Source organism: Acipenser ruthenus, chromosome 23, assembly GCF_902713425.1.
Source record: "Acipenser ruthenus chromosome 23, fAciRut3.2 maternal haplotype, whole genome shotgun sequence".
NCBI classification, from domain to species: domain Eukaryota; kingdom Metazoa; phylum Chordata; class Actinopteri; order Acipenseriformes; family Acipenseridae; genus Acipenser; species Acipenser ruthenus.
In genome coordinates this window covers 17,453,676-17,472,489 of record NC_081211.1, presented here as the reverse complement: position 1 = coordinate 17,472,489, position 18,814 = coordinate 17,453,676, and the positions used below count along the sequence as shown (strand labels likewise).

The window sequence follows — 18,814 nt, the reverse complement described above, 5'->3', positions numbered from 1 at the left end:
TGATGGTGGGAAATGTTCTGAAGTTCACTAGTCAGACTAAACGATGAGCGCCAGTTTCGCGGTAGAATGTTCAGTCTCTGAGGTAAACTGAAAAGGCTAGCTGGGGTGACTGAAAGGGCTTGAATACCTAATAAAATACACTGTGTAATGACTACCTCTACAATACCAATACATTGTGTAATGACTGCCTTTACAATACCAATACATTATTCTTGTAGTTTGATCAGTGTTAATCTTTCTTAGTATTATACTTCTGAACCCTGGCAAGTACTAATACCTCACAATATTATAATATCATAGTATACAAGGTAGATCATCATTTTTATATTATTAGTGGTTGTTTTTTCAACAGTTCCTGTAATTTGTTAGTGTGACAGGTAAAACAATTTGGGTGAGAAAAGGAGGCAAACAAATTTAAATTATAAAGAAACAGACATCCAAATGTGATGATTTTTTTATTGTTTGGGACAGCTGTATTTTTTGTCATAGCACTGACTTTGTTAAATAAATAAATGACAATAGTTCCTGTGCTTATGTTGATATTTAACAGATGTTTTCACAAACTTAAGCAAGTATTTTAGAAGAAAAAAAAAATGTTGTTGCCCCCCCCCCCCCCAGTGCATTATTTATTGTAATCAAAATAATAAAATGGCCTAATAAAATTGCCAGTCGTTAATTTGAATTTCTTTCTTAGTACATTTAGTATTTATATAGCAGAACATTAACCTGGATGTTTTTTTTTTACTTTGTCATGTTTACATTTCTAGTTGTCAAATCAAATAACAGTTTGGCCCCTGAAGGAGTTCAAACAGATTTCTCATGGCAGAATTCTAAATTAGACAAGTCCAAAGCCGGTGTCCACAGTATATATACAGGAAAGAAGATCCTCCTCAAATGATGAGTAGTGAAAGTCGTGTCTGGGTAGTTTAATGGTTTCGAAGCAGGTGGATGCTTTGGGCAGTTTGGTATCTGTGACCTCAACAGACAGCTCCTTCGGGAGGACCCCCCATCCAACCCAGAATCTGAGGAGATCAATCAGCACTCTTGGTGATGCTACAAAAGTAAAAAAATAAATAAATGCCTCTTTTCAAATTTCACAGGGTCTTGAGTACTGTCAAGTCAGCTTTTTGAAAAGTAACAAATATTTTTGCTTTTGTTTATTATAATGTGCTACGTATTATCTACTTTTGTACATATAATACTTGCATATAAAAGACATGAAGGCTGTATTTGTGCTCTGAGTCGTAAAAAAAAAAAAATCACAGTAGTGACATCAAAATGTTATTCCTCTACAAGATTATTCTTATTCATTAGATTCCCTTTCAGTGTGAACATTAGCTTATGTATTCTTTGTATAGGAATATTACATATGAAGTGGTGGCAAATGCTGTTTTGAGTGATGAAGAATAAGAAGTTGTCCCTTCTCATATAAGGTAAGAATGAGTTGGGTGGTTAAAATAAAATTATACATGGCGATGATTAATAGATTAAATTATACCGTTTCAATGAATGTCCTGAAGAAGCCTGTGATACGGCATTTAGTCTCAAGAGAACAGTCATCCTCATCATCATCTTCCTCCACATTCAGTGTGGGCCAGGTGATTCTTTCAAGGATCATCTTGAGGAAAAAAAGAATGAATAGATAAATGAATGAACGGCTGGGGATCTCTTTCTGAACCTTATTGGCCATTTTTGTTCCATTCCAATATTGAAATGGCTCAATACCAAGCTTCATCTCAAAGCTCTATACAAGCTGGGTTTTATATTGTAGACCAAAACATACTAGTATATGAGCTTCACAGTTACACCAAAAAATATATAAACTTCAGAATTAGAAATATAACTAGTAAATCACATTATCAAAACACTGAAACAGTAACACACTGCCACAGGCATTCAAAACTTAATTAGGGAACAACATGTAATAAAATGTAACACACCGGGGAGGTGTATAGTGTGTCAGAGGCCCTCGGAAACATCAGTGGAATAATATCACTTCTTTCCTTCAGGAGAGGCCAGACCAATGTCTCTTTCAGTCCTTTCCTCAGCTGTTTAACCTGTCGAGTTGTTCTTACAATAACCTACCACAAATAAGAAGAGTATAGCATAGAGTAATAAGCAAACTAAAGAATGTACCCAATTAAAATGCATAATAACTGTAAGTCAGGGGTGGTCAAACAGCCCTGTGGACTCCCATCCCCAGCCGGCAAAGGAACGACAGGATCGAACCAGCAACCTCAGAGTCGTAAAGCGCACCCTGCACTCCTACTGGAGGCCATTTCCGAATGCACCACTCGGGAGCCCAATCCAGTGGATTTTATAGGTCACCTTTCATTATCAATGTCTAAAACACATGGAAGAATTTCAATGTGCTGAATTAAGCAGGTGTATTTGTTAAATGAAGTCATTTAGTGATTGTTTCAACTAAAAATTCGCTCTTCAGACCTCAATCACAAGAGCTTTCCTTTTATTGAACAAATTTGCTGGATAGGGGCTCTCCATGACTGGGTTTGGCCACCCCTGCTGTAGGTTAATTACACAACTGACCAGTACAATGAGTAAACCGAACATGGATATGCACGAAACAAACCTACTTACAGCGTGAAGGAGGAGTTTGTCCATTAGCCAATGCCTATTTTCTTCTGTCACCCCTGGAAGATCCCAGCTTAATGCCAATTGCAGTATAATGCTTTTGTCTTCTTCACTGAGAACAATTTTTTGTAAGACTACATTAGCACAAACATTCCCTGAAACCCACTACATGCAAATTTCATCATTTTACTGCAAGTAAACCTTTCAAAATAGTTAATGTACTGTATTTAACATTGACCAATTACATTAACAAAAACTCTATACCTGCTGCTACAGCTGTCACTGTGACTATTTCTGAGAAAGAAAAGTCTCTCACAAAAGAGGCACTTCATCAGGGGCCCAGTGGATAAGGACAGTCCAGGAACCTACAAAATGAATTGCAGCAGACAATTTGGGTTTCTGGGTCCCTTAAATATTTTGCCGAGTACCCCTCATTAGGGCAAGGACTAACAGCCAAGATCCAGCTTCTCGTAGATCCTGAAATCTTCATTAGTTCAAATCCACCACCCTCACTCAGTTTGGGATAAGATTCGAATAACTGGCTTCTGAATCCTTCACAACTGCTGTCACAACCTTGACATAAAAAAAGAACACAAATGTAATAAATGTGAATCTAGCGAACATCTTACACACTGATACACAACCTTGTATTTTGCTGCTACTAAAGCAGCATAGGTTTTTTATTGGTTTTATTTTTGTATAGCATCAACACAAAGCTGAATGGATCACTAACTGCAAAACAATCCAAAACTAAATTCCAGACATTTACTTAGGAGTGGCATCTAAAAGGATTTTGGGAGCTTTATGATACTAATAGTGGTTGATGACATTTCAGTAGCATTGAGCAGTGGTTTAATAAAAAGTCTAAAATATCGAAGGTAACATTGCATTAAGCTCTACATCGCGTTATTTGTTATTATAGAGCTTCTCATTAGGTTTATTTGTATCTGCTTTTAGAGTCGTGATATATACTGAGCATCGAAAGAAACTTTTTAGATAATTTCGCTAGAATGACTAATTCTGTTTTACAGCAGGTGCAGTAAGATTGTAATGTGCTGATTAACAATTGACATTGTACTGTCTGTATACAGTTATGAGGGGACAGGGGGTACTGTGGAATTCTCAGGCAAGCGTGTGGCCACCGTTGCTGAGCAGCGGACATTTTGTCAATGTCCATCATGTATATATCTGGTTTTTTTTTCGAATTAAATAATAGTGATACGTTTCTTGTGATGCTCAGTATATGTACTATTAAATAAACCGTTTCATTTTGACAGAATATTTGCATAAACGTACCTTGAAAGGAGATTCTTTTCTCCCCCAGTCCTGCTACATTCAATTCGTCTTTCTGCTGTCTAGTCGGCACCGTGGAAACGGTTTTCCCTTTTAGACAGCAAAAGTTGTGAGTGTAATAACACCAACACGGCGCTGGAGTGGGAACGCTCGTCTCCTTTTTGAAGACGATCCTCTATGGGGCGAAAATCCTTGAAAAAAAAAAAAGAGGGACAAAAAATATAAACTGTAAAATATTACTATACCATTATAGCATGCAGAAATTGTGAATCTAACCCACTTGAAACAGACACAGTACGGTTAAGAACAAATTGAAGGAGAATGCTCAGCAAAACAATTAAACTACTAGCTAGATAATTAATTGAGGCCGATTTCTATACTGTCTACAGCCTGGGTTCGTGCAGTCGTGGCTCTATTTGTCGGTGGAGGAAATTGAGATCTGGGTGTGTTTTCTAAGCGATCCGCTGCTTCACGAAGAAGCGAAGATATGAACCTCTCCATCTTCTAAACTCACATGCAACTGGCGCTGGAAACAAAATGCTCACATACACGACCTTCCAACACACAGTGGTCTAGCGAGCTCACATCGGCATCGATTGTGTTCCCTGGAGCAGGGAGGGACAATCTTCCTACAGCCAATAGTGTACTTGATACCGCCCACTAGCTGTGATTGACAGGGGGTTTTGTCACAGTGAAATGTAAAAAGAAATAGAGAAGAGGCTTCGAAATGTAAATGCAGTTCCGGGAATGTAAAAGCGCACTGTGGAATGTAAATAGCAAAGCGGCAAACGTGAAATAAATATATGAATAAATAAATAAATGAATGAATGAATGAATGAATGAATAAATAAATAAATGTTGAACTAAATGAATGAATAAATGAATACATGTTGCAATTAATAAATGGTCATTTGTTTATTCATTCATTTATTTATTTCAACATTTATTTATTCATTTATTTATTTCTCTATGTATTTATTTTTAATATTGCCACGGATAGTCCTCCATACTCCATAAAATACAGCGATCTGATAGTAAAACGTATTTTGGTAACTTGGAGAAGAAATACCTTGGGTTGAGCAATACTGTTGAGTGGAAACGGCGCTGCAGGGGTGAATCACATTTGCATACCCATAATGCACTCTGGCAGAATCTAACTTCCTCTTATGAAATGCATGTTATTAAAATATCATATTTAAATCTAAATGTCAACATACAGTACTTGTATACTGTTTTGGTTGTTTTTCTCAAGAATTAGACATTAAAATGCTCGTTTAAACCAAACAAAAAAAAAATAACCGTCCTTTGTTACAATAGCAATATGAGTAGGTTGCCTTCTGCACTAACAAATGTTAATATACTCTGGCTTCTCTTCAGTTCGAATAAATCTTTCTAAGACTAAGGCTTAGAGGGTAGTGGCATTGCCCGCTCCCTCCGAGGGTCTGTGAGAGGTTTGTTCGGGTGAGGAGGAACAGAATTTTTTTTTATTTTTGACTGGCTTTCTTCAGCTCGGCAACTTTTTGGAAGACTAATGCTCAGTCTGGTTTTGGCTTGCCCAATCCAGGCCGAGGGTCTTTCAAGATTTTGTTGACTGTTGAGAGCAGTTTTTTCTTTTTCAGGCGGTTCCAGTTTTTTTCTTTTTCAGGCGGTTCCGGCTTTTCCAGACGTTCCTGGAGTTAGAGAGAAGGAGGACCTACCATCCAGACGACCTTTGATGACCTAGACGACCTCATCCCCAGCCTTTGATTGTAATCGAGATCCAGACCGAGAGAGCAGCAGGCGCCCAGCAGAGGGCGCCATCTGGGAGGAGCAGAGGGCGGCCCCGGACCCCGAGGAGGCGTCACAGCCACGATTCTTCCTACGTGGTCTCGGTGCCAAGCAGCGCCCCCTACTCCGCCAGGGAAGGACACCGTTCACCTGGGGAGGGGGTCCCTCTTGCGAGGCGACCATCTCCTCAGGGACTAAAGTAATAGTTCCTTCAACTGCCCAGATTTGCTGCTTACGTTGTCTCTTTTTCGTAGAGAGAGACAACCCGGACGTCCAGAGGCTTCTCCCACCCCAATCGGAGGAGCCAGCTGAAGGATGGCGTTCCGGCCAACCCAGGAGACCAGGAGGCACAATGCAGTGCGCTTCACAAGGACCCAGCAAGAGGAAACGGAACCAGGACTGACGAGACTGGAGTTCAGCCGGACCATTCTTCAGAGGGGTATGGGTTTTTCCCCTTCTGACTTGAATTGTTTGGTGAAATTGCCAGGGCTTAAGGAAGTGTTTGAGGTCAGTTTTAGGAACCCCCAAAAGTTACAAGAAATGTGGTCCTTTTGGGGGGAGAATAAATATCTCGCTCCATACAAAGAATTTTGTGTGGATGCTCTGACAGACAGAGAAATGAAAGTTGTTACTGTCCAATTTTTCAATGAGGCTGTTAGCGACTATGATATTACAACATGGCTTAACCGCTATGGGAGGGTGTCATCAGAAGGGAGGAAAATTACAGACGAAGATGGGGTTTGGACAGGAGCCAGAAAGTGGCTGGTACGCCTTAATGTTGATCCATCGGGCATTGGAGGCGTCCACCACATTCCAAACTCCATAGTGTTAGGGCCCAACAGAGGGCTGGTATTCTATAATGGGATGCCAAAACTCTGCAGGAAATGTGGGGAATTAGGACACCTGGCGGCCGCGTGTACTGTAGTCAAGTGCAGGAACTGCGGCGCCCCCCACGAGACCAGCCACTGCAGAGAAGAGAGGCAGTGCAATTTGTGTGGAAAGAAGGGGCACCTGTTTAAGGACTGCCCCTCTTCCTATGCCAACATGGCCAGAGCCAGCAAGGCAAATACGAACAAGCCTAGGCCTGAGCAGGAAGAGGGAGCAAGTAACAAAGATCAGTCCACATCACCACCAACAGTATCCAAGACCCAGACTCCAGCACCACCATCATCACCAGCACCCCGGCTCTCGTTATGACGCCATAAGGATTGAGTCCGTGGGGGAGGAAAGCGAAAGCGACAGTGAAAGTGAGAGTGAGAAGGAGGGGAAGGGAGTGAAGAACCAGCAGAGGGTGGGGAAAAGAAAGGGTAGAGACGAGGGGGGGAAAAGAAAGAAGATCAGGATCAAAGACAGCAAGTTGCAGGTGCCCCCCATAGATCCAAAACCAGCTAATGTCCACACAAAGTCCCCAGTCTTGCCCTCGCAGGCAGAGACGGAGGCGAGTGGGACGGCTACACTGCCGCCTAGTGGGCAGGTAGCAGCCAGCCAGGGCATCCCCAGCCAGCCTTCCCAGTCGTTGGCACAAACCCTAGCACACCTCGCAGAAGAGGTGTTCACTAATGCACCGAGGGAGAGGTCGGGGTCAACACCTTCCCTGACCAGCAGTACCTCGGTAGCAATGACCCTCTTCAAGCGAAGGGCCTCCCTTCAAAGCATCCTTGACCCCCTCCCTTGTATGGGCAAAACCAGGGGCCCCCTAGAGGTCCTCCTAGATACAGCACTGGAGGACATGGGAATACCCCTGGACGCGGTAAGCCAGAAGTCTGCTAACAGCTCCAATTCAACAGACGGTAACAGCCAAAGAATGCTGTCTGTCATAACCCCCCCCTAGGACAAAGCTGACCCACACGTTCCGAGGGGCCCTGAGCAAGTTCCACCAGACTTACCTTGTGGGGAGTTGAATAGCCCCAACAACTCCAAGTACTGTGCATATAAAGACGGTGCCTTCTTGGACGAGGCAGCAGTGAGTACCTTCTCAGGGGTGATGGGAGTTGCAAATAAGCCCAAGCCCCCTCGAAGCAAGCGTAGAGCTAAGAGTAGGAAGAGTGTCCAGACCTCCCAATCATAGTCGCTATGGGGTGGACGCAACGACTCCTTTTCTTGTTAGCTACCCTGATGGCCCTGATATGTGTGTCTGTTAATGTCAGGAGCATCAGGGAGACACAAAAAAGATTTGATGTACTAAACTATCTAGCTAACTTGAAAGCAGATCTCATCTTTCTGCAGGAGTGTGGTATTTCGTCGAGCCCTGATTATAGGGACCTGAAGGAGAGTTGGACCCTGGGGGACTCCTTCTGGTCGGGCTCCAACATAGCCAGAGCCGACGGAGTAGGTATCCTGTTTAAAAACCCATTTATTACCTCCCGCAGCAGCAGGGAGGTAGAACCTGGTAGAATTCTGAGCGTGGATGTGACATACAACAACACTCCCCTCAGACTGGTCAATGTCTACGCACCCACTAACCAAAACGAAAGAGTTCAATTTTTTCCACAGCTGCGTCCACTCCTGCTGGGGAACGTACCCGTCATCGTGTCAGGTGACTTCAATTGTGCTCTGAGGGACGTAGACCGGAGCAGGCCACGCAACGACCGCTCTAGTAGAGTTTTGTCCTCCGTAATATCTGATTTCTCCCTGTGTGATGCAGGTAAGGACCTGGTGCCTCCCTTTACCTGGGTGAGCTCATCTGGGACCTCCTTCTCCCGTATAGATCTCGTCCTGCATACCAGCTCCCTTACGAAGACGGCAGTAGACACCCAGGCCGTCTTCTTCTCTGACCATAGGCTCCTGCAGGTAACATTGCAGGTCCCTCAGACCTCCCAGATGGGGTCAGGGGTCTGGAAATTAAACACCTCCTTACTCGATGACCCCTCCATAGCTGCAGCCTATAAGAGCAGGCTTGTTGAGTGGACCACTTTGCGTGACCTATTCAACTCCCCTATAGAGTGGTGGGAGATGGTCAAAATGAGAACTAAGGGTTATTTCATAGCAGCAGGCAAGAGGAAAGCAAAAGAAAGGAGGGCCAAATATAAATACCTGAATGCTGCCCTCCAGCGTCTGAGCCTGCTTCAGCTTCGGGGGTTCCCTGTAAGCGACGAGATAGCCCAGACCAAGCTAGATCTTTCAGTGCTTTGTAGGGAGGAACAACGAAAGGTCATGCACAATGCAAAAGTGCAAAAAATGGAGGAAGACGAAAAGTGTACTCGCTTCTTCTTCCAGAAAACGAGGGAGAAGCGGCACTTGATGTCCTCCATGCTCGACAGCAGGGGGAGGATAGTAGAGGATAGTGAGGGAGTGAAAAAAGTGGTAGAGAACTTCTATAGGGACCTGTATAACATCAAAGCTACAGATGACACCCTGATAGAGTGGTTCCTGAGCCAGTTGGAGCCTGACTCAGTGCGGGACGACGAGGAGGAGGAGAAGGACCCAGAACTCACGCTGGAGGAGCTCACCCAGGCGGTTAAGACCATGAACACCGGTAAGACGCCAGGTCCAGATGGCATCCCGGGTGAGTATTACCATCTTTTTTGGGACACGCTAAAAGTCCATTTAGCGGAGGTCTACAGAGCGGTCTACAGGGAGAAGCGGTTGGGCCCTTCTATGCGGGAGAGTGTAATTACTCTCCTTCATAAGAAAGGGGAAGTTAAAGATCTACGGAATTGGCGCCCAATCAGCCTCCTTTGCGTGGATTACAAGATACTAGCCAAAGCTCTGATGCTCCGGCTACAAGTACACCTCCCTTTGGTCATTGGCCCTGACCAGGCTTGTGGCGTCCCAGGGAGGTCCATCACGGATATTTTAATGTTAACAAGGGACATTCTGGCTTATTCTAGAGAACGGAACCATCCCCTCTGCCTGTTCAACCTTGACCAGGAGAAGGCGTTCGATAGGGTAAGCCATGAATATATGTACAAAGTGATGGACCAGATGAAATTCGCTCCTGGACTTAGGGAGTGGGTTAAAACCATATATACAAACATTAGTACCCGAGTCTTGGTGAACAGGCACCTGACTGGTAAAATATCTATCCAGTCAGGGGTCAGACAGGGTTGCCCACTATCCCCACTGCTATATGTCGTGTGCATTGAACCCCTCCTGCAGGCAATTCGTAGGGATACCAATATAACTGGTTTCCAGCTGCCTGGATCCAACGGGGTCCAGGTCAAAACAACAGCATATATGGACGATGTGTCACTCATTTGCACCAACACATCGTCGGTACCTCGGATTAGTAATATCCTTGAGAAGTACTGCACGGCGACCGGGGCAGTGATTAATAAGTCCAAGAGCGAAGTCTACGTGTCTAAAAATTGGCAGGTAGATAGGGAACTGTCGGACATGTACCCTGTCAAAAAGGACAAAATCAAGATTCTGGGCCTCATTTTCGAGAACAATAGCTCGGGGGCCCAGAGCTGGACGGCGGCCATTAACCAGGTCCGTAAAAAGATTGGCGGATGGAGCACAAGATCCTTAACAATGACGGGTAGAGTATTAATAACCAAGTCTATACTGTTCCCCATCCTCTCTTATGTAGGAAAAATCTTTCCCCCAGACAGGACCACCAAAAAAGTGGTGGACCGCATTATCCACCGCTTTATCTGGGGCAGCAAGATGGAGAGGGTAAAGCGAGCCACCCTGAGTAAAGCCGACAAGAAGGGAGGTAAGGGGGTCCCGGACGTTGTGCAGCTCACCCGAGTGCAGGGGCTCACGCAAACTATCAAGAACATCCAGGCCCTGGACAGGAAGGTATGTTACATGAATCGTTTCTATTTTGCCACCTGTCTCAGGGCCTTGGGCCTCTGCACTATTGATAACACCGTGCCGTACTCCTGGGACCCCCCATTGTATTATAGAACCTTAAGGGACACTATATATAAATTGGGCTTAGATAAAGCAAAATTGGCCTCCTGGGAATACAAGGCTGTAACTAAATATCTTGCCGGTTCCCAGGAAATTGAAAAAGTAGCTACTTTCTCCCTCACCCAAAGCCAAAAAATCTGGGAGAATGTGTCTCACAGCTGCCTCAGTAATGTCCAGAAGGATATAGCATGGAACACCGTCCACAGTGCACTCCCCACTCGAGCGTTCATGTTCAGGAGGGGACTAGCCCAAGTAGAAACATGCCCCTATGCAAAGTGCCGCAAGAGAGAAACACCAGCCCATATCTTCTGGGAGTGTGATGTGGCTGGCAGTGTCTGGCTCTCTGTCTCTGTCTTCCTAAACAGGTTTGCTGACACGGCCAAGATGACCGCTGAGACTGTGCTCTATGGGCCTGCGGGAGGAATCGATACCAGCACAGCTAAGTGCGTTTGGCGTGTCATCAATGTTGTCAAGCAGATCCTGTGGGAAGGCCGTAACGTCTGTGTCTATCACAAGCAGGAGCTAGACACTATCACCACGACCAGAAGGGCACAAACTCTTATCAAGGACTTTGTAATTCTGGACATCCGGACCCTCGGGAAGGACAAGGCCTGCGCGGAGTGGAGGATCGCCGGACTTCAGGACGTGAAGATGGAATAAAGGAAAAAACTGGAACCGCTAGCTCCTAGGAGCGGGACTACGGGGCACCGCTAAGCCTTTTATTTATTTTGTCATGCCAGCATTCCGCCCTTTTTAGCTGGCATGACCGTTTTTGAACGGTGCCCTGGTTTTATGTAGTCTTTTTGTTTCAGTTTTATGGATTTTTATTTGATTTATGTTGAATGTTTTATTTGATTTTGTTTTGTTTTGTTTTATGTATCTTTAAGATTTTTAATGTAAACTATTAAAAGTTACATTTTAAGTGTTTTAAAATTTTAGAATTTTAACTCACTGTTCCACACACTGTCCCTTTTCCCCTGTCCCTGTTTTAGTAATATAGTTTTATGTTCACTTTTGAACTTTTAGAGAGCACTCCCCGGCCCTCACAAGCACTGGTTTTTTATAGATGGTTCTTTTTTTCCAGTCACTTTTAAAACAGCACAGGTTTTTTTCATGTTGATTTTAATCTGTGTCTGTTTTAACCATGTACAAAGCACAATTGTCTTGGTGTTTTTAAATGTGTTTTAAATGCTTTTAAAACAAAATGTATGTCTGTATGCATGAATGTCATCTTTAAAAGAAATGTAAAATGAATGAAAAAACGAATGGGTGTAAATGTAAAAAATGTAAAATCTCAATAAAAGAGTATTTTACTAAAGATTTCCGTGGAGAGGAACATTTATGAGTTTCAACTAATTTTTTGATGCCCTGCTTTGGCGGGGCTTCCTTGTGTTGTAAAATAATAGAATTGCAGTGTGTAGTGTTGGTATGATAAATGGGCGTGCTATTCAAAGTAACATTTGTTACAGACTGCAGTCTTCTTGATCACACTAAGAAAGTGGGTGTCTTAGTTGTGTATGTATAGTAGAACCGGTTGTACTATACACCGCTAAGCCTTTTATTTATTTTGTCATGCCAGCATTCCGCCCCTTTTAGCTGGCATGACCGTTTTTGAACGGTGCCCTGGTTTTATGTAGTCTTTTTGTTTCAGTTTTATGGACTCTCTTGTTTTTGATTTATTTTGAATGTTTTATTTGGTTTTGTTTTGTATTTACGTATCTAAAAGATTTTTAATGTCAACTATTAAAAGTTACATTTTAAGTGTTTTAAAATTTTAGAATTTTAACTCACTGTTTTATACACTGTCCCTTTTCCCCTGTCCCTGTTTTAGATCTATAGTTTTATGTTCACTTTTGAACTTTTTTAGAGAGCACTCCCCGGCCCTCACAAGCACTGGTTTTTTATAGATGGTTCTTTTTTTCCAGTCACTTTTAAAGCAGCACAGGTTTTTTTCATGTCGATTTTAATCTGTGTCTGTTTTAACCATGTATAAAGCACAGTTGTCTTCAGGTCTCTGGTTTCTCTTCAGTTCGAATAAATCTTTCTAAGACTAAGGCTTAGAGGGTAGTGGCATTGCCCGCTCCCTCCGAGGGTCTGTGAGAGGTTTGTTCGGGTGAGGAGGAACAGAATTTTTTTTATTTTTGACTGGCTTTCTTCAGCTCGGCAACTTTTTGGAAGACTAATGCTCAGTCTGGTTTTGGCTTGCCCAATCCAGGCCGAGGGTCTTTCAAGATTTTGTTGACTGTTGAGAGCAGTTTTTTCTTTTTCAGGCGGTTCCAGTTTTTTTCTTTTTCAGGCGGTTCCGGCTTTTCCAGACGTTCCTGGAGTTAGAGAGAAGGAGGACCTACCATCCAGACGACCTTTGAGGACCCTTTGATGACCTAGACGACCTCATCCCCAGCCCTTGATTGTAATCGAGATCCAGACCGAGAGAGCAGCAGGCGCCCAGCAGAGGGCGCCATCTGGGAGGAGCAGAGGGCGGCCCCGGACCCCGAGGAGGCGTCACAGCCACGATTCTTCCTACGTGGTCTCGGTGCCAAGCAGCGCCCCCTACTCCGCCAGGGAAGGACACCGTTCACCTGGGGAGGGGGTCCCTCTTGCGAGGCGACCATCTCCTCAGGGACTAAAGTAATAGTTCCTTCAACTGCCCAGATTTGCTGCTTACGTTGTTTCTTTTCCGTAGAGAGAGACAACCCGGACGTCCAGAGGCTTCTCCCACCCCAATCGGAGGAGCCAGCTGAAGGATGGCGTTCCGGCCAACCCAGGAGACCAGGAGGCACAATGCGGTGCGCTTCACAAGGACCCAGCAAGAGGAAACGGAACCAGGACTGACGAGACTGGAGTTCAGCCGGACCATTCTTCAGAGGGGTATGGGTTTTTCCCCTTCTGACTTGAATTGTTTGGTGAAATTGCCAGGGCTTAAGGAAGTGTTTGAGGTCAGTTTTAGGAACCCCCAAAAGTTACAAGAAATGTGGTCCTTTTGGGGGGAGAATAAATATCTCGCTCCATACAAAGAATTTTGTGTGGATGCACTGACAGACAGAGAAATGAAAGTTGTTACTGTCCAATTTTTCAATGAGGCTGTTAGCGACTATGATATTACAACATGGCTTAACCGCTATGGGAGGGTGTCATCAGAAGGGAGGAAAATTACAGATGAAGATGGGGTTTGGACAGGAGCCAGAAAGTGGCTGGTACGCCTTAATGTTGATCCATCGGGCATTGGAGGCGTCCGCCACATTCCAAACTCCATAGTGTTAGGGCCCAACAGAGGGCTGGTATTCTATAATGGGATGCCAAAACTCTGCAGGAAATGTGGGGAATTAGGACACCTGGCGGCCGCATGTACTGTAGTCAAGTGCAGGAACTGCGGCGCCCCCCACGAGACCAGCCACTGCAGAGAAGAGAGGCAGTGCAATTTGTGTGGAAAGAAGGGGCACCTGTTTAAGGACTGCCCCTCTTCCTATGCCAACATGGCCAGAGCCAGCAAGGCAAATACGAACAAGCCTAGGCCTGAGCAGGAAGAGGGAGCAAGTAACAAAGATCAGTCCACATCACCACCAACAGTATCCAAGACCCAGACTCCAGCACCACCATCATCACCAGCACCCCCCTCACCCCCCCGCCCCCGAGACATGTCCCGTTTTACGAGGACCCCTTCCCCCAGCCCAGAGAGAGAGTACAACAGCTACTCCACTAGCTCCTCCAGTAGCTCCTCTGATGCAGAACACGAGGCAGGGAGGGAGCCCGGACCCAGCAGCGGCCCCCCCCTGAGTAGGGCCCTCTCAGCGCCAGCACTCCCCCTCGGCTCTCGTTATGACGCCATAAGGATTGAGTCCGTGGGGGAGGAAAGCGAAAGCGACAGTGAAAGTGAGAGTGAGAAGGAGGGGAAGGGAGTGAAGAACCAGCAGAGGGTGGGGAAAAGAAAGGGTAGAGACGAGGGGGGGAAAAGAAAGAAGATCAGGATCAAAGACAGCAAGTTGCAGGTGGCCCCCATAGATCCAAAACCAGCTAATGTCCACACAAAGTCCCCAGTCTTGCCCTCGCAGGCAGAGACGGAGGCGAGTGGGACGGCTACACTGCCGCCTAGTGGGCAGGTAGCAGCCAGCCAGGGCATCCCCAGCCAGCCTTCCCAGTCGTTGGCACAAACCCTAGCACACCTCGCAGAAGAGGTGTTCACTAATGCACCGAGGGAGAGGTCGGGGTCAACACCTTCCCTGACCAGCAGTACCTCGGTAGCAATGACCCTCTTCAAGCGAAGGGCCTCCCTTCAAAGCATCCTTGACCCCCTCCCTTGTATGGGCAAAACCAGGGGCCCCCTAGAGGTCCTCCTAGATACAGCACTGGAGGACATGGGAATACCCCTGGACGCGGTAAGCCAGAAGTCTGCTAACAGCTCCAACTCAACAGACGGTAACAGCCAAAGAATGCTGTCTGTCATAACCCCCCCCCAGGACAAAGCTGACCCACACGTTCCGAGGGGCCCTGAGCAAGTTCCACCAGACTTACCTTGTGGGGAGTTGAATAGCCCCAACAACTCCACGTACTGTGCATATAAAGACGGTGCCTTCTTGGACGAGGCAGCAGTGAGTACCTTCTCAGGGGTGATGGGAGTTGCAAATAAGCCCAAGCCCCCTCGAAGCAAGCGTAGAGCTAAGAGTAGGAAGAGTGTCCCGACCTCCCAATCATAGTCGCTATGGGGTGGACGCAGCGACTCCTTTTCTTGTTAGCTACCCTGATGGCCCTGATATGTGTGTCTGTTAATGTCAGGAGCATCAGGGAGACACAAAAAAGATTTGATGTACTAAACTATCTAGCTAACTTGAAAGCAGATCTCATCTTTCTGCAGGAGTGTGGTATTTCGTCGAGCCCTGATTATAGGGACCTGAAGGAGAGTTGGACCCTGGGGGACTCCTTCTGGTCGGGCTCCAACATAGCCAGAGCCGACGGAGTAGGTATCCTGTTTAAAAACCCATTTATTACCTCCCGCAGCAGCAGGGAGGTAGAACCTGGTAGAATTCTGAGCGTGGATGTGACATACAACAACACTCCCCTCAGACTGGTCAATGTCTACGCACCCACTAACCAAAACGAAAGAGTTCAATTTTTTCCACAGCTGCGTCCACTCCTGCTGGGGAACGTACCCGTCATCGTGTCAGGTGACTTCAATTGTGCTCTGAGGGACGTAGACCGGAGCAGGCCACGCAACGACCGCTCTAGTAGAGTTTTGTCCTCCGTAATATCTGATTTCTCCCTGTGTGATGCAGGTAAGGACCTGGTGCCTCCCTTTACCTGGGTGAGCTCATCTGGGACCTCCTTCTCCCGTATAGATCTCGTCCTGCATACCAGCTCCCTTACGAAGACGGCAGTAGACACCCAGGCCGTCTTCTTCTCTGACCATAGGCTCCTGCAGGTAACATTGCAGGTCCCTCAGACCTCCCAGATGGGGTCAGGGGTCTGGAAATTAAACACCTCCTTACTCGATGACCCCTCCATAGCTGCAGCCTATAAGAGCAGGCTTGTTGAGTGGACCACTTTGCGTGACCTATTCAACTCCCCTATAGAGTGGTGGGAGATGGTCAAAATGAGAACTAAGGGTTATTTCATAGCAGCAGGCAAGAGGAAAGCAAAAGAAAGGAGGGCCAAATATAAATACCTGAATGCTGCCCTCCAGCGTCTGAGCCTGCTTCAGCTTCGGGGGTTCCCTGTAAGCGACGAGATAGCCCAGACCAAGCTAGATCTTTCAGTGCTTTGTAGGGAGGAACAACGAAAGGTCATGCACAATGCAAAAGTGCAAAAAATGGAGGAAGACGAAAAGTGTACTCGCTTCTTCTTCCAGAAAACGAGGGAGAAGCGGCACTTGATGTCCTCCATGCTCGACAGCAGGGGGAGGATAGTAGAGGATAGTGAGGGAGTGAAAAAAGTGGTAGAGAACTTCTATAGGGACCTGTATAACATCAAAGCTACAGATGACACCCTGATAGAGTGGTTCCTGAGCCAGTTGGAGCCTGACTCAGTGCGGGACGAGGAGGAGGAGGAGAAGGACCCAGAACTCACGCTGGAGGAGCTCACCCAGGCGGTTAAGACCATGAACACCGGTAAGACGCCAGGTCCAGATGGCATCCCGGGTGAGTATTACCATCTTTTTTGGGACACGCTAAAAGTCCATTTAGCGGAGGTCTACAGAGCGGTCTACAGGGAGAAGCGGTTGGGCCCTTCTATGCGGGAGAGTGTAATTACTCTCCTTCATAAGAAAGGGGAAGTTAAAGATCTACGGAATTGGCGCCCAATCAGCCTCCTTTGCGTGGATTACAAGATACTAGCCAAAGCTCTGATGCTCCGGCTACAAGTACACCTCCCTTTGGTCATTGGCCCCGACCAGGCTTGTGGCGTCCCAGGGAGGTCCATCACGGATATTTTAATGTTAACAAGGGACATTCTGGCTTATTCTAGAGAACGGAACCATCCCCTCTGCCTGTTCAACCTTGACCAGGAGAAGGCGTTCGATAGGGTAAGCCATGAATATATGTACAAAGTGATGGACCAGATGAAATTCGCTCCTGGACTTAGGGAGTGGGTTAAAACCATCTATACAAACATTAGTACCCGAGTCTTGGTGAACAGGCACCTGACTGGTAAAATATCTATCCAGTCAGGGGTCAGACAGGGTTGCCCACTATCCCCACTGCTATATGTCGTGTGCATTGAACCCCTCCTGCAGGCAATTCGTAGGGATACCAATATAACTGGTTTCCAGCTGCCTGGATCCAACGGGGTCCAGGTCAAAACAACAGCATATATGGACGATGTGTCACTCATTTGCACCAACACATCGTCGGTACCTCGGATTAGTAATATCCTTGAGAAGTACTGCACGGCGACCGGGGCAGTGATTAATAAGTCCAAGAGCGAAGTCTACGTGTCTAAAAATTGGCAGGTAGATAGGGAACTGTCGGACATGTACCCTGTCAAAAAGGACAAAATCAAGATTCTGGGCCTCATTTTCGAGAACAATAGCTCGGGGGCCCAGAGCTGGACGGCGGCCATTAACCAGGTCCGTAAAAAGATTGGCGGATGGAGCACAAGATCCTTAACAATGACAGGTAGAGTATTAATAACCAAGTCTATACTGTTCCCCATCCTCTCTTATGTAGGAAAAATCTTTCCCCCAGACAGGACCACCAAAAAAGTGGTGGACCGCATTATCCACCGCTTTATCTGGGGCAGCAAGATGGAGAGGGTAAAGCGAGCCACTCTGAGTAAAGCCGACAAGAAGGGAGGTAAGGGGGTCCCGGACGTTGTGCAGCTCACCCGAGTGCAGGGGCTCACGCAAACTATCAAGAACATCCAGGCCCTGGACAGGAAGGTATGTTACATGAATTGTTTCTATTTTGCCACCTGTCTCAGGGCCTTGGGCCTCTGCACTATTGATAACACCGTGCCGTACTCCTGGGACCCCCCATTGTATTATAGAACCTTAAGGGACACTATATATAAATTGGGCTTAGATAAAGCAAAATTGGCCTCCTGGGAATACAAGGCTGTAACTAAATATCTTGCCGGTTCCCAGGAAATTGAAAAAGTAGCTACTTTCTCCCTCACCCAAAGCCAAAAAATCTGGGAGAATGTGTCTCACAGCTGCCTCAGTAATGTCCAGAAGGATATAGCATGGAACACCGTCCACAGTGCACTCCCCACTCGAGCGTTCATGTTCAGGAGGGGACTAGCCCAAGTAGAAACATGCCCCTATGCAAAGTGCCGCAAGAGAGAAACACCAGCCCATATCTTCTGGGAGTGTGATGTGGCTGGCAGTGTCTGGCTCTCTGTCTCTGTCTTCCTAAACAGGTTTGCTGACACGGCCAAGATGACCGCTGAGACTGTGCTCTATGGGCCTGCGGGAGGAATCACTACCAGCACAGCTAAGTGCGTTTGGCGTGTCATCAATGTTGTCAAGCAGATCCTGTGGGAAGGCCGTAACGTCTGTGTCTATCACAAGCAGGAGCTAGACACTATCACCACGACCAGAAGGGCACAAACTCTTATCAAGGACTTTGTAATTCTGGACATCCGGACCCTCGGGAAGGACAAGGCCTGCGCGGAGTGGAGGATCGCCGGACTTCAGGACGTGAAGATGGAATAAAGGAAAAAACTGGAACCGCTAGCTCCTAGGAGCGGGACTACGGGGCACCGCTAAGCCTTTTATTTATTTTGTCATGCCAGCATTCCGCCCTTTTTAGCTGGCATGACCGTTTTTCAACGGTGCCCTGGTTTTATGTAGTCTTTTTGTTTCAGTTTTATGGACCTT

The 18,814-nt window shown here is 46.2% G+C and overlaps 1 long non-coding RNA gene across 2 annotated transcripts; it reads right to left on the bottom strand.

The window, feature by feature from the left end:
- Positions 1 to 419: 419 nt before the first annotated feature.
- Positions 420 to 4,506, bottom strand: LOC131699611 (uncharacterized). Of its 2 annotated transcripts, none has more exons than XR_009308213.1 (7): positions 4,400 to 4,506; positions 3,889 to 4,076; positions 2,857 to 3,165; positions 2,599 to 2,704; positions 1,941 to 2,081; positions 1,499 to 1,618; positions 420 to 1,053 (listed from the first exon to the last, which is right to left on the bottom strand). It is a non-coding gene; the product is annotated as an uncharacterized LOC131699611 (long non-coding RNA). The 2 variants fall into 2 exon arrangements; XR_009308214.1 differs by having other exon boundaries at positions 4,435 to 4,451.
- Between the last annotated feature and the right edge of the window lie 14,308 nt (positions 4,507 to 18,814).